The sequence below is a fragment of the Pleurodeles waltl genome, chromosome 6, assembly GCF_031143425.1.
Source record: "Pleurodeles waltl isolate 20211129_DDA chromosome 6, aPleWal1.hap1.20221129, whole genome shotgun sequence".
Classification (NCBI taxonomy): domain Eukaryota; kingdom Metazoa; phylum Chordata; class Amphibia; order Caudata; family Salamandridae; genus Pleurodeles; species Pleurodeles waltl.
The window spans coordinates 1,463,053,132-1,463,067,291 of NC_090445.1; the positions used below are offsets into that span (position 1 = coordinate 1,463,053,132).

At 42.5% G+C, this 14,160-nt stretch overlaps 1 protein-coding gene across 4 annotated transcripts in view; it reads left to right on the plus strand.

Annotated features, from left to right (window-relative positions):
• Window positions 1-14,160, plus strand: part of FAM13C (family with sequence similarity 13 member C) — a 753,858-nt gene that overhangs the window by 47,515 nt on the left and 692,183 nt on the right. The gene's annotated exons all lie outside the window — the stretch shown is intronic.

Below are 14,160 nucleotides of genomic sequence, written 5' to 3' on the forward strand. Positions count from 1 at the left end.
AGCACACAATTGGCGTTACCCCAAAAAATGACTGCTCTTTAGGCCCATCCTGAAACTCTCTCTGATGAACGTGGGGTGCCAAAGGCTTTGGCCTGTTCTGCGAGTGTCAGGATCTTCATGAGAGGTCCTGCGATGTCCAAGAGCTTGTCCTGTCAGGATCTATCAATGCCCTTTTTAGAGTCACTCAAGAGCTTTTGGAGGAAGGTGGCCATCCTGGGATAAATCTCTGGAGTAGTGGGAACCTTCGCCGGTAGGGAGGGACATAGACATTCTGCCTGCATCTTGGCACCAACGTCCTTATCCAATGGTTTTCTGAGATGCTGGCCGACATATGTGCTTAATTCTCAGAAGGGAACCAATCTGCTAAATGGGGATGGACCATCTCTTCAGGGTCCAGCATATCAGTAGTCTCCCGAAATTCACCTGCAATATGCATAAGCTGAGCAAGCGCTAATTCTACATCACACATACTCTCACTAGAACGCCGAGAACATACCCATCTCTCTTAGGCAAGTTCCGAGATTCAGGGAAAGTCATGGGGGATTCAGGGGCACATCATATCTCCAATTTGTATTATCTCAAAAAAACTATTTTAAACAATGGTCCCTCGTCCTAGAGCCCCAAAGGGCCGAAACCGTCCTCTGCTACCAGAACTGCTAACGCGTCCCAATCTTGATAGTTTACTCACTCTGGGACTCGTTTTAGGCCAATGGATCTTTTGACCCTGATTGAAGTCTCCTTAGAACGAGATAGCTACTCAACATGTCAATCAATAGATCAATAACGTCATCAATAATCACAATAGCAAGTCAATCAAAGTAATCAATGGCATTAATAAGACTCGGAAACCACCATGACCTCTCAGCCATAAATAACCACACAGAATTTAGTATGATTTATGATATTTATTCCCTATTGATTACAATTCTATCAGCAAGTTTATTAGTCTCAATACCATAAAACTCATCAGCAATGTCATAATATGGCAACTCAAATAAGATTTCATCAAAGTGAAGATCATGAACATTAGAACATAGCACGACGTCAACATGGATTAATCTTAGCAAAGTATCATTTGTGCGTTATTCAACAAAGCATGGATTCAGTCATTTGTCTATTTGCGTCATTCAGTGAACTCCTTAACTAACCTCGAATTAGCATCAGCATGTTGGGCTTTATGCAAAACAATTTAGCAACATCAATTTAGAAAATATCTCTAACTATGGTCTCTGTCAAAAGAAGCAGTTGGTACCTAGAAAGGAAAGGCAAACAGACAATTGCAATTTCATCATTATATAGTTACCCTCCGAAATGGGTCAGCATACAGAGTCAATCGTCGTCCTCAGGACATCAGTTGATTCGCCATCAGCCAAGAAACACAGCAAAGTTCAGCAAGGCAGGGTAAAGGGGTACTTCCCTCATAAGGAGGTAAAGTATAAAACGGGCAAGGTAAGTAGGATAAGAATGATTCAAAGAATCATACAGCAAAGTCTTTAGGCAAAGTGACAAAGTGTCTAGATAACGGCAAGAATGGCTTCTCCGGAACTCTCTTCTCCTTGTGTCAAAGGATTTTTATCCCTTTTCTGTTGTACAGCCCCCTAATTCCTAATTGGGTAGACTTGGCGCACCATTATCTCCATCCAATAGTTTACCAGTCGGACCATCAAAATTGTCACCTCATAACAGTTCTCACGTAGTTTATTGGTTCTTGTGATTGACGTCTTCAACAGGCAGAATGTCCAGTAGCATTTCATGTTCATGTGGTCCTCTCATATCCCTAGTCAGTAGTCCCATTGTCTATACCGGTTTAGGCAACCTTGTACCTGTTGCAAGTCTACACTGTTGCATTCAGCAAAAATGTCTCCTTGAGCAAGTTGAGTTTCATGAGAACGGATCCACTACGGTTACATACATCCTCTAGCTTTTGGAAAAGTACGAGTAAATGTCCTTCAGCAAGTCAGCTCACTGCGCGTTAGAAAAACACATTTAATATGAAACCGGGCAGCTAGGCCTCGACTCATGCTAACTAAGGCCTAATGATTAATTAGCAAAACCTTAACACACAATCTCTAATACTAGTTCAAAATCATACATTAATACATTATTTCTTCATTATTAGTCAATTTCATTAATCATCGTATACATTGGTGGCCACTCCCAGTGTGCACATTTCGAACACACGTTTAGTAAAAACACATTAATATATTTTCTATGCGGCATTATTTAGGCATTCGTTTATAAACATTTCATGTTAATTTTCATTATAAGAGCTACGCTCTCACAATCCCTCCTCTGATAACACTTGTCATCACACAAAACCTTTCCCTTCACAACATTTCACTTTCTTAATACACGAATTTCAATTTCTTCCCCCTTTTACATTTTTCATAAATTTCTTTGAATATTTTCTCCTTTTTCTTCTCTTCTTTCCTCTTATTTCGTTTTGCTAATTTTCCTCTAATTCTTTTACTAATTTCATATAATAACCAGAGTCCGAATAAACAAACTAGGACAATCAATATTCCCTGTATTATTTTTCCCAATATCCCATTCCAAATATTACTAAACCAGCTCCCCACTTTAGCAAATCCCTTTGCAATCTTTTCCCAGACTCCAGGTTCTTTCAATTCCTTCAAATCTGTACTATCTTTTTTTAGGTTAGTAAGCATACCTCTAATCTTATCACTATTATCAGGAATAAATGCACAACAGTGGCGCTCATTAAGCATTCTACAGACTCCGCAACGTTTCGCTACTTTTCACTCACTCCCAGGACCCTTTGTCAAACCAGGTTAGCAGCTTGTCATAAACAGTTTTTCAAAGTCAATTCAGGTTAACAGTGTCACATCCGGTAATTTATCAGTCTCTTTTTCTCTCAGCTTTTCAGCTTTATTCAATTTCAACTTAACACAGTCTCTTACTTGTGGGCAACTTCATGTACCATATTATTGACCTGGAATCTCTCGATCAAAACAAAATGCAAAGAATTCTTGTTGCCACTCAGCTGATGTTGCACACGCCCATTCAGGACCTGCGTACCTTCTATTTGCAACTCTTTTTCTTTTCAGTTTGCGATCACCCTGCAATTCTCCTTCACTCAGGTCTTCCTTTCTTGTTGTATCGACTTCTTCTTCTATTGTTTCGTTAATGACCACTTTCTCTTTTGCAGCTTGTGACTCTGGCCATTTATCTCCCTTGAGCGTCTTTTTACTTTTTGATCCTTTAGGTTGCTGTTCACTGCCCTCCTCTTGTGCTGTGGTGTTTTCTCTTGATGACTCTGCAAGTGGCTCAGGAGGAGTCGGAACACTCTGACTTCCTTCCGCCTCACTTCCTTCGCCTTCTGGGTCTGTCAGGGCTCAACTTCAAACCCTTCTCCGTCTGCTTCTGGGAGAACCTCTCTTCGGGTTGGTTCTCCAGGTGCCTCAGTTGAGATAGGCTCACTGTCACCCCGCTGGTTTTCGTTTGCTGGTTGAGTGACCAAGCCGTCCTTAACGGGCTCTCCTTCAGTCTCAGTTCCCCTTTGATTACTCTCCGGCCCTGAGATTTCCTTTCCTGCAGCTGCTATTCTCAACAACTCAAGTTCCTCATCAGTTGGACACGTCACCTTCTTTGTGTGACTGGCATGGATCCAATTTGGAAGTCCTGCACATTTCACAGCAGTAGTAGTTGTCAGTATCACTTGATACAGCCCATTCCAACATGGCTCCAAACACGACTTCCTCACGTGTTTCTTGACAACAATCCAATCACCGGCTTTCAGGGTGTGACCTGGATCATTTATCAGTGGCAATGTGGTGGCTTCCACCTGGTGAGAGAAAGAGCGGACCACATCAGCCAGACCCTTGCAGTAGTCCAACACCATATCATCCGTGATATTCACAAGAGCATTTGCAGGCACTGCGGGCAATCTCATAGCTCCGCCCATAAGAATTTCATGAGAAGACAGTCCTGTTTTCTTGTCGGGTGTGTTTCTCATTGACATCAGCACTAAGGGCAATGCATCTGGCCATTTCAAATTCGTAGCTGCGCACATTTTTGCCATTCTCGATTTCAAGGTACCATTCATCTGCTCCAGTAGTCCTGATGCTTGAGGACGGTAGCTACAGTGCAACTTCTGTTCAATGTTTAATGCATCACACAAGAGCTTAATCACCTCATTGTTGAAGTGACTTCCCCTATCTGATTCTAAAGAGATCGGAAACCCGAAACGTGGTATCAATTCCCTAAGCAGTAACTTCGCTACTGTGAGACTGTCATTTCTACGTGTAGGGTAAGCTTCAATCCAGTGACTGAAAATGCACACAATCACCAACACGTACCTCAGACCTCCACACGCAGGCATCTCAATAAAATCCATCTGCATTCTGCTAAATGGTCCCTTTCCCCGCATTCATCTGTTGACAGATGATGCACCTGCGACAGATAACTCCTGCAGCTTGTCTGAATTTTGGATTGAAACAATCGATTTTGAATAACCTTATCATTGCGTCTCTCCCAACATGTTCTTGACCATGGTAAAACCTCGCAAATTGTGACAAAAGGCTGTTTGGCAAAACCATTTTCCCCTCATCTGAAACCCATATATCATCAGGTCTTTGTACACATTGCATTTTGAGCCAAGAGCGTTTCTCCTCCCTGCTGGCACATCCCTGCAACGATTTTAACTCATCCAGTGTGTCAACCACCCTTAATGCATAACCTGAGCATGTTTCATTTTCAGTTTCAGGTAACAATTCCCACTGATCTTGGAATGATATACAGTTCAATGCGCAAAACCTCGCGACTTGATCTGCATATCCGTTTCCCATTGACACAAAGTCTTGTGACTTAACATGAGCATTGCATTTCACCACAGCAATTTCACGAGGTAACTGAATCGCGTGCAACAACTCCTTGATTCTTTCGCCATTTTTCACTGGTGAACCAGAAGAGGTCAGGAAACCCCTCTGTGACCATAGCTGGCCAAAATCATGGACAATTCCAAAACCGTATCTGCTGTCAGTATAGATGTTGACTTTCAAATGTTACTAGCAAGAGCCCTAGTAAGAGCAACCAATTCAGCCACTTGAGCAGAGTATACTCTTTCGAGCCAGGATGCTTCTAGGATACCAGAGATTGTACACACAGCATATCTGGCTCTCAATACTCCTACCGAATCTCTCAAGCATGAACCATCAACAAAAATAATGTAACCATTCTCTTCCAATTGGGTATCTTTAATGTCAGGCCTCGGTTTGGTGCACAGATCTGTTACCTCAAGACAATCATGTTCTACTTCCTCAACGTCATCAATATCTGCATTTTCATTAGGAAGCAAAGTTGCCGGTTTTAACACAGTACATCTCTTCAGAGATACATTTGGTGACCCCAGTATAATTGTCTCATATTTAGTCAAGCGAGCATTCGTCATATGCTGAGTCTTTGTTCGGGTAAGTATTATTTCAACTGAATGTGGGACCATTACTGTTAGGGGATGGCCCATCACTATACCTTCACACTGAGTGAGGCTTTGACCAACTGCTGCAACTGCACGCAAACAACCCTGTAAGGCTGCTGCAACTGGGTCCAAAGTAGCTGAAAAATATGCGACTGGGCGGTTTGCACCTCCGTGGACCTGTGTCCAGACAGACAAAGAACATAGCATCACGTTCATAACAAAACAGTACAAAAGGCTTTGTGTAGTTAGGCATAACTAAAGCTGGTGCCCTGCACATACTCTCCCTCAGTTCAGTGAATGCCCTCATCTCTTTCTCGGACAGGGTTATGGCACCCGGACCATCCTGAAGTTCCTCAACAGTCAACCTCACCAAAGGTTTAGAGATGATCGAGAAGTTGGGAATCCACTGGCGATAGTAGCCCACCATTCCCAAAAACATTCTAACGTCCCTCTTGGTTGTCGGGGGATTCATCTGCAGTATGGCTGTCACTCTCTCTTTGGATATTTTCCTCGACCCCTTTTCAATCAGGTGACCTAAGTACTTCACCTCTTTCTGACAGTACTGTAGCTTCTTTGGGGATACCTTATGTCCGTTCTTTCCCAAATGATTCAGCAAGGCAATAGTATCATACCTGCAGTCATCTTTCGTTTTGGACACAATCAACAAATCGTCAATGTACTGTACTAGAGTTGAACTAAAAGGCAGTTCTAATGATTCCAAATCCTTCTTTAATATCTGATTGAAGATGGAAGGTGATTCTGAAAACCCTTGAGGAATTCAACACCAACTGTAAACCTTGTCCAGGAAATTGAAACTGAAGAGAAACTGGCTGTCCTCATGAAGAGGTACAGAAAAGAATGCTTGAGACAGGTCCATGACTGTGAACCACTCTGCATCACACGGAACCTGAAACATAATCACGGCTGGATTTGGCACTATGGGGCAACATTTTACCACAATCTCATTAACTTTTCTCAGGTCTTGGACAATTCGAACTTTCCCACAAGGCTTTAGAACCATTATGGGTGAATTACACAGGCTGCTCATCACTTCTTTTAAGACCCCCTCCTTCACAAAGTCCGCGATTATCTGTGTCACTTGTATGAGGACATCTTGTGCCATGTGGTACTGCGGTACTTGGGGAAACACTGCGTTTGGCTTCACCTCTACTTTGACTGGTTCTACTCCTTTTATTAATCCCACTTCCTTTCCTGTCAAGTCCCACACTTTCTCTGTCACTGTCCCCTGTAATTCGGTTGGCAAATCAGTCATTGTGAACATCGGGAAGAAGGTTATCAAAGGGTACTCCTCATCTATGGTCTCCGTCTCAGGTTCTGAGATCTGACCATCATCCCCCTCGTCATCACTGTTTGTCTGCACCTCTATTCCCTCATTGGAACAGGTAATCGAGCACCTCGTCTTACACAGCAAGTCTCTGCCCAGTAGGGACACAGGACTTGAATCACAAATTACAAACCTATGTAACCCCTGGAAGGTACCAATCTCAACTTGGACCGGATCTGTAATCGGATTAGTCAGGAGCTGCTTTGCTACTCCTACCACTTTTATAGTACGCCCCGAAAGTGGCAACTTCTGAACCTTTGCACTTCTGACTGTAGAGCGTGTAGCCCCTGAATCAACTAGGAACGATACTTTATGACCCATCACCTTTCCCTGTACATAGGGTCCCCTCTGATCTACTTCTAGGGACGCTGCAAGCCTGCACTCCTCACTATCTGAACAATCATCCAACCATTCATCGTTTATTCCATCCTCACCACGCAGTGGGAACTGTTGTACTGTGTCGTTTTGAACCATTGTTTGGCCTGTGACCTGTTGAGGAAGCATCACCTGTTGCTGTCCCATCAGAGCTAATGGCAACTGCGTTTGCTGTCTAGGTACCATGGGAACCTGCTGTTGTGCTTGCTGCACTTGTGCTGGTTGCATACGCGGCATTTGTATTTGTTGCCTAGGCTGGAGACCCTGCGTCTGCACCATGTTATTCTGGAAGTTCGGATTTGAACCCCTCATTCTTGGACCCCTCATATTCTGAAATGTACCGACATCAGTGCTTTGTTGAACAACACCATCCTGCACCATCATTGGGCATTCCCGCTTCCAGTGTCCTACGCCCTGGCACGCGTGACATGATAACACCTTTTTCATCTCTTGCACATCATTTTGAGTCACAACTGTATTCAAATCTGGACCGCGGTTCGCAAAACCTCCTCGGCCTCTCGGTTGTGCCTGAAACATCCTGTTCCCTTGCGGTTGTTGCTGTACCATCTGCTGTACATCCATTTCCCTGCATCCCTGCCTGAGCTGCTCTAATTTGGATCACCATCACCTTCTCTTTCAGCTTTTTCTGCTTCAGCTCAATCTCATCACTACAGTATTTCACATACTACAATACCTCATCAATCGGCTTCGCTTGCCAACAGATCAAATGATTCTTTATCATCTGGCTAATCTCTGGCCTCAACCCTTCGACAAATCTGAATACAAGGCGATTCATGTCTTTCGGTTCTATGACCTCAGTGCCACTATAGTGTTTGAATGCTTTCAACAGCCTCTCATAGTAAGCTTGTATTGACTCTTTGCCTTCCTGTGCCATTCGATCAATCTTCTGCCAATCAGTGACTTTCGGCGACACCTTCTGTTTCAGAAATTCAATCACCTTATGGTAATATGGTAATACCTCATCACATCAGGAGATGGTGCTCCAGAAACCTTGTCCCTTGTCGGCTGCTCTGCCGGCCAATCCACACCCCTCTTGCACTCAAGCCATAAATCAGCTGGGACTATAATCTCGAATAATGTGTTCAAGTCTTCCCAGAGACATTTTGCAAGCTTCACAAACTTTCTGTCTGCTGATACCACTCTATTGGCTTCTCCCTCAACCTGGGATAATAGTTGGTGAATGACAGAATGTCACCTCTAGACTATGGTACATGGACTAAAACTCCTCCAGCTGTTTCTTTCATTGGTAACATCTTTATTGTCCCAGTGTCTGGTGTGGCTTTCGCCTGCTTCGGTTCCGGGCAGTAACCTTTCTCTTTATCTCTCTTCTTTGCCCATCTGCCTTCCCACTTCTCTAATGCTCCCCAAATTTGAGCACTCTGCAATATCTCTTTGAGGTGTGCCATCATTCCAGTGGATCTCATATGATTGAAATCTTTAGGTTCAAAGTCTAACCTATAACTCCTCTTCAAGTGCTTAGTATTGTCTAAGTTTATGCCGTATTTGTCTGCTGCGTTCGCCAACCTCTGATGTACCCTGCTCACTTCTTTGGTTATTTTGGGGCACAGAAACCTCAATTCCGCTTCAGTGTATGACTATAATCTGTTCACTCCCATAGTTCCTTCTACCAACTCTGTAGCTTCCACCCCTAGTCTCATCGTTCTGTAGTCACTGAAGTATTCTGTGGAGTGTTGAGTTTGTCTAACCACTCATTTAATTGTTGCGCGGTTAAACCTTGCAACAAGACATTTCCAGTCTGCATCATTGATGTCTGAGTTGTATTTGTACTCATTACCTGTAGGGTTAATGTACCTAACCCTGCTTGCCTCATTGTCTCTAAAGGGACCCCAATCGGACTGAAGTCCAGCAAGGACCTAGATCCTTCTGCTGTCCGTTCTCTTGGTGTCATTCCCTGGGATGTTCCTGTGAACCCTTCTCTTATCGCCTCTTGAGTCATTACCCCTTGGTCGCATATACTAAGCTTCGCCTGCGCATACAACGGTACTGGCGGACCAACAGTAATTGGCAATGATATAGCAGCTGGTGTCTGTCCAGTTCCCAAACCGCGTGGAGCATTAACTCCCATATCTTGATTCATCATAGGTGCCGTAGCTGCTGATTGTGATCTTGCGACCGAAATATAATTCGGAACCATCTGTTGCTGCGGCTGGGGCAGCAGTTGTGGAGTTGGCTCAATCTGTACTAACTTTGATCTAGTATATACCGGATCAGGCGGCACCATTAAGTTCGTAGTTGTCTCTAGTACTGGCACATCAGGGTAGAGCCTCTGAATTGGTGGTGGCTGCAACTGTATCTGCGTGCCTGGTGCAGTAGATACACTGACACCATTCTGTATCGGAATTGTATTGTCTGTCTGTACTGTATTCATGTTTCCCTGACTTTGTGTCGGATCTTCAGGACCCACACTAGTACTCAGTCTGTTATTATTCATGGCATATGGCGGCAGTCGATCATGTAGCAACTGATTTAGAAATCATCTGCGTCTGCCCAAGACTTCTGATACTCTTTTGGCTTACTAGAGCCCTTGTCTGTTTTGCAAGCGGCTTTCTTTCCCTGCGACTCGGTTTCTTGAGTTATAGCCAGAAACATTCTAATTCCATCTACTATTCCCCTTCTCCACATTTTGGTCTCATCATCCCATCTAGCCTCCGCTAGAGTCTTTTCTGCTTTCCTCATTCTCCTCATGAATTTCTGCTGTCTCTGTTGTATGGCCATTAAATCCCAAATCGCTAATGCCTCAAATTGAGCTGGTCTCGGAGGTGGTTTTTGCTCACTTAACACCGCCGCAAATTTTCCAGAATCCTTATATTGAACGTTCCGTACTCCGGAAACGCCAAACAACCCTCCTTTTCTGTCATTTTGCACCACTGCTTTAGCCAAAGACATGGCGTGACTCCCTTTTCCTCCATTACGGTATAAGCCGGAGTATCCTCCGGTGGTGTAGGCTCCCCCACACTCGCTTTAATATAGACATCTCCCCTCAAAGCACTTTTTAAAGCCTTGAAAAACGTCATTTTCGCGTCTCTTATTTTACTTTAGAATCTAATCAGGAAGTGACTTTAATTCCCAGAACACTCTTTGCCTACCTTCTCTACTAATTGCCTCTCACGGACGGCTGCCAATACGTGCGCAACCCCTCTTGGCAACTGACCTATCCCAGCGCGGCTCCAATGACGTCACACTCACACACACTGCAGCTGACAAAGTCTTGCGGCTTGTTCTCCTTACACTAGATTCACACAAAACTAATGCAATATATTGCGAGCACCTTTAACAACAAAACCCAAATTTGCCGGTTTACTACAGGAGGGGTAACACAATCGCTTCAGAACTTTACAGAGATTTCCCTTGAAGCCGTTACTCTCTCCTTCTCAGATCCCGCACTCGCAAGCAAAATTCGACCTGCAAATCCTACTCTTGACTTGTCAATGGTTCGTTCTAGTGCACTTTAGAACTTGCCAAATCTCCATCGAAGGTTTCACTCACACATTTGACTCAAACTCGACTCGTCAACCACGCCCGATTAACCTATTAAACTGCACAAATTACAACATAAACCAAGTGTCTCATACACTTATCAATATAATCTGGAGTCTCAGACCACGCCGGGTCCGTACATCAACAACAACCACATGGACAATTTTTGAGCACAAAGCGCCACATTCACATGAAGTTCGATGACCTCCCTACTCTCATACCGCTGGGTACGCACACTCCTACTAAAACATTACCTCGCCTAATTCTCACAAACCTCACAATTCACCTGCAATATGCATAAGCTGAGCAAGCGCAAATTCTACGTCACACATACTATCACTAGAACGCCGAGAACATACCCAACTCTCTTAGGCAAGCTCCGAGATTCAGGGAAAGTCATGGGGGATTCAGGGGCACATCATATCTCCAATTTGTATTATCTCAAAAAAACTATTTTAAACAATGGTCCCTCGTCCTAGGGCCCCAAAGGGCCAAAACCGTCCTCTGCTACCAGAACTGCTAACGCGTCCCAATCTTGATAGTTTACTCACTCTGGGACTCGTTTTAGGCCAATGGATCTTTTGACCCTGATTGAAGTCTCCTTAGAACGAGATAGCTACTCAACATGTCAATCAATAGATCAATAACGTCATCAATAATCACAATTGCAAGTCAATCAAAGTAATCAATGGCATTAATAAGACTCGGAAACCACCATGACCTCTCAGCCGTGAATAACCACACAGAATTTAGTATGATTTGATATTTATTCCCTATTAATTACAATTCTATCAGCAAGTTTATTAGTCTCAATACCAGAAAACTCATCAGCAATGTCATAATATGGCAACTCAAATAAGATTTCATCAAAGTGAAGATCATGAACATTAGAACATAGCACGACGTCAACATGGATTAATCTTAGCAAAGTATCATTTGCGCGTTATTCAACAAAGCATGGATTCAGTCATTTGTCTATTTGCGTCATTCAGTGAACTCCTTAACTAACCTCGAATTAGCATCAGCATGTTGGGCTTTATGCAAAACAATTTAGCAACATCAATTTAGAAAATATCTAACTATGGTCTCTGTCAAAAGAAGCAGTTGGTACCTAGAAAGGAAAGGCAAACAGACAATTGCAATTTCATCATTATATAGTTACCCTCCGAAATGGGTCAGCATACAGAGTCAATCGTCGTCCTCAGGACATCAGTTGATTCGCCATCAGCCAAGAAACACAGCAAAGTTCAGCAAGGCAGGGTAAAGGGGTACTTCCCTCATTAGGAGGTAAAGTATAAAACGGGCAAGGTAAGTAGGATAAGAATGATTCAAAGAATCATACAGCAAAGTCTTTAGGCAAAGTGACAAAGTGTCTAGATAACGGCAAGAATGGCTTCTCCGGAACTCTCTTCTCCTTGTGTCAAAGGATTTTTATCCCTTTTCTGTTGTACAGTCCCCTAATTCCTAATTGGGTAGACTTGGCGCACCACTATCTCCATCCAATAGTTTACCAGTCGGACCATCAAAATTGTCACCTCATAACAGTTCTCACGTAGTTTATTGGTTCTTGTGATTGACGTCTTTAACGGGCAGAATGTGCAGTAGGATTTCATGTTCATGTGGTCCTCTCATATCCCTAGTCAGTAGTCCCATTGTCTGTACCGGTTTAGGTGACCTTGTACCTGTTGCAAGTCTACACTGTTGCATTCGGCAAAAATGTCTCCTTGAACAAGTCGAGTTTCATGAGAACGGATCCACTACGGTTACATACATCCTCTAGCTTTTGGAAACGTACGAGTAAATGTCCTTCAGCAAGTCAGCACACTGCGCGTTAGAAGAACACATTTAATATGAAACCGTGCAGCTAGGCCTCGACTCATGCTAACTAAGGCCTAATGATTAATTAGCAAAACCTTAACACATAATCCTTAATACTAGTTCAAAATGATACATTAATACATTATTTCTTAATTATTTGTCAATTTCATTAATCATCGTATACATTGGTGGCCACTCCCCGTGGGCACATTTCGAACACACGTTTAGTAAAAACACATTAATATATTTTCTATGCAGCATTATTTAGGCATTAGTTTATAAACATTTCATGTTCATTTTCATTATAAGAGCCAAGCTCTCACTCATGCAAGCAGGAATATATGAACAGTGCGGGTAATATTCTATTGGTTGTTGATTTTTTTGATGTTCCTTCCCCAAGGAGTAATGAGAAAGGTAGTTTATTCCTTGAACGTTGCTGGTTAATAAAAGGAAAGAAAGTTGAGCATAATCCTTGCCTCTGGTCCTGACAGAGTCAAAAGTTTCTGTATTTTTCCATTTTTAAATATAAATACAGACAGAAAAAACCTTGTTTTCAGTCTGTAAGAATCAGTAAAAACAGAAAACTGGAATTATAAATATTTTGAATGAACTGACTAGTTAGTCCAAGGGTGTAAACAAGAAAATATCCAGAAGGGATAAATAGACTTAACTAGCAAAGTGAAAAACGTAATTATTCACTAGAAACTAATTTATTTTATTTCCAATTGACCAATTAAACTATAGTGTCCACCGATACCTGTGTACCGATGGAAATCTTATATACAAAATGACAAATAGAAAAAATACACTATATACATATTATACATCACAAGAAACAGCAAAGGAAAGTTCCATTATAGCACCGTGAGAGAGTATGATCTGCAAAGCCAATTAATGACCAGCAGTCACAAAAGAAGGTAATGACGATTGTCCATGGAGAGTATCTTAGCTCAGTGAAATCGAGCAGTCACCGAAAGACAGTCCGATACAGTCCGTGATTTCTAGTTCATAGTTCATAAATTCCAAAAGTCATTCCTTGAAAAGTATAGTCGACGCGTTTCGGCCTTAACAAATCCGGCCTCCTCAGGACAATGAAGACAGTGCCTATATATACAATATACATAAAATTACTAAAATCATTATGACTCATAACAGCTATAAATCCAACCAGGCTGTGAATTACCACACCTGGTCACCAAAATAACATCCAAGGTGCACCAAAAAATAATGAATAACAAGTGACGGATGACCGAAAGAAAATAGAATAGAATAAAATAAAATAAAGGAGCTTCCCAGCACAAGTGCCTAAGCTACTAGCAAAATGATAGCAAGCCAATTGCATATAGTCCCAAGAAAGGAGACAAAACGAATTATTCCACCACGAAAAACATATAAAGAAATAAATAAAGTATACAAACACATTGACAACCATATATTTAAAGCTAAATATAAATGTAAATATAAGAAGCAAAACCAGAGAGACTGACCTGGATAGCAGAGAGAGCGGAGTGAATCATGCAAATGCCAAAAGGCAGTCTAGAAAAATGGGAGGTAAGAGAAATTACACTCGCCGATAAAAGAATCATCAATCCACACTTTAAATGCCGGCGCTGCATCAAAACAAATATAAGTGGAAGCGCATACCTGGAAAATGTAAATACAGCCG